Source organism: Mus caroli, unplaced genomic scaffold, assembly GCF_978045245.1.
Source record: "Mus caroli unplaced genomic scaffold, Mus_caroli_1 scaffold_2, whole genome shotgun sequence".
In the NCBI taxonomy this organism is placed as follows: domain Eukaryota; kingdom Metazoa; phylum Chordata; class Mammalia; order Rodentia; family Muridae; genus Mus; species Mus caroli.
Genome location: NW_028227257.1, coordinates 58,811,417 through 58,814,102, shown reverse-complemented (window position 1 = coordinate 58,814,102; position 2,686 = coordinate 58,811,417).

Below are 2,686 nucleotides of genomic sequence, written 5' to 3'. Positions count from 1 at the left end.
AGGCCTATAATCTGCCTGATATACAAATCTGTTGTGGCATTGTCCTAAGGGGTCTTGTCTAGGCAGTCCAGGATGAGCTCTTAAATGTCCAAAGACAGTCTTTTAAAAGAACAGTACTCTTTCTTAATTTGAGTTATATTTGCATAACTAATTGTAAAATTTGAGAATTAGCAGTATCTAAAAAAGGAACAATTTCAAGCAATTGTAAACCATGAGCTGTATATTGGCTATCAGTAAACAAATTAAAAGCTTGATTTTTTGACATTTCAAAAAAGAGTGGCTATAGCACATAATTCAATTATTAGTGCTGAGGTGGAGGAAACTCAAGAGAATAAACATGTGATCCAATCACATTTCTCTCCCATAGATGAGCTGTTTATAAATATAGTACATGTATTCTTTTTTTCTTTCTTTCTTTCTCTCTCTCTCTCTCTCTCTCTCTCTCTCTCTCTCTCTCTCTCTCTCTCTCCCCCCCCCTTTCTTTCTTTCTTTCTTTCTTTCTTTTCTCCGGAGACATGGTTTCTCTGTATAGCCCTGGCTGTCCTGGAACTCACTCTGTAGACCAGGCTGGCCTCCAACTCAGAAATCCACCTGCCTCTGCCTCCCAAGTGCTGGGACTAAAGGCGTGCACCACTACTGCCCAGCTAGTACATGTATTCTTTATGGGATGTATGTATAAATTTACAGGAAATACAAAAGCAGGCATAGAAGCAAATTGTAACAACTTGTCTTTGGATAATGATTATCAATTTTGCCTAAAAAGTTTGCCATGTAACAGGCAAAATATCATTATTCTGCAATAACCAATTTAATTGCTGCTTGAAATAAGGAATAAGTGTTTCATCAGGTTCTTAAGACATTCTTTCCAAATTTTTTTATGATTCTATCCTACAAATGTGTATTAACACAGGAACAGCTTCATAATAGGATATTAAAACTTTACTTGGAGATGAAGAAAGATGACAGAGGCATATATCCTCCTATGGTGAGCTTGAGGTGAGATCGCAGCCAGTTAATATCTTTTAGAACCTTTGAAAATAATTTGAAGTAAGTAAATAATCTTTTCTTTGTTGAATTTTCTGTGCCACAATTTTTTAGGATATAACAGAGGTCCCAAATATTGAAAAAGATATTTCCTTTGAATCTTCTGGAGCAACCACTACTCCAAAATTTTAAAGCCCATTGTTTAAGAGCAAAGCCTTGTAATAAAATGCTTCCAGAAGGATCAGCTAATAAAATACCCTCCATATAATAGATAATATACACTGAAAGATTCAAAGTTCTAACTTCTTGTATTGCAGCAGAGACTTTTTTTTTTTTTTTTTTACATAATGTAAGGCCCATAATGTTTACCCATCCTTGAGATAAAACTCTCGATATTGCTTCATGGGCTTTTTAAAATTACAAGCTCACTAAAAGCAAACCCTTTACAACCATCCAGATTACAATTATCCAGATGTAAAGGAACAGTGAAAAAAAAATCTTCTAAATCCTTAATAATTTTATATGTATTTCTTGGAATGGCAGCTGGAATAGGCAGGTCAAATTGTAAGTTTTATAGCCTCATTAACCTTTCATAAATATTAAGTTTGAACTTTGCTTTGAATAACACCCAGATATATCTGTAATAATGTTGTTTTGGCTTAAAAATAATTTCCAGGTCCCCAGAGTCAAGGGCCCAAAAAACTTCTTTAGGCAGGGTTTGTAAGACAAAGGAAGTGTCACACAAGCCTCCACTGAGGTTACTCTGAGCTTTGTATTAATTCAAATGTAAATATTTCTTAATCTAAGCCTATGTTTTGAGGTCTGGTCCAATGATTACCCTTCCTGCAGCGAAGACAGATTCCAGGGAAGTGATTCTGTTTCTCTATTTTTTGGACGGTCTTTCTTTTTTTTTTTTTTTTTTTTTTCAAGACAGGGGTTCTCTGTATAGCCCTGGCTGTCCTGGAACTCACTTTGTAGACCAGGCTGGCCTCGAACTCAGAAATCTGCCTGCCTCTGCCTCCCGAGTGCTGACTCTAAAGGCGTGTGCCACCATGCCCGCTGGACGGTCTTTCTTAAAATGATTTATGCTCCATACTTAAAACATTCCTTATCACCTTGGCACTGTGAAAGCATTGCTTGTACTGTAGTCCCCAGCAAGGCAGTAGCTATAGCCAGACCCTGATTGTATGAGGGTCTAATTTCTGCACAAAGACGAATGTATCTAGCTAAGTCGGTCTTTGCTTTGTATGGATGGATGGCCCCATGGCAGACCACATTAGCATTCTCATAAGCCAAAAGGAATTCTTGCTTGATGGTCTCCAAAAAATCTACTAGCTGCTTTTAGCAGCCTATCTACAGATTTTTTTTTTTTTTTTTTTTTTTTTTTTTTTTTTTGGTTTTTCGAGACAGGGTTTCTCTGTGTAGCCCTGGCTGTCCTAGAACTCACTTTGTAGACCAGGCTGGCCTAAAATTCAGAAATCTGCCTGCCTCTGCCTCCTGAGTGCTGGGATTAAAGGTGTGTGCCACCATGCCCAGCCTATCTACAGATTCTTGAAACAGTTCATCAGGAGTGTGTTTGATACCAGATAAATTTTCACTGAGATCTCCTTTCCAATCTTGGGGGCCTCAAATTTGTTTCTACCACTGTATCCAATAAAGCTTGTGTAAAAGGGGCAGCAGGTCCATACTGGCCACAACTGTT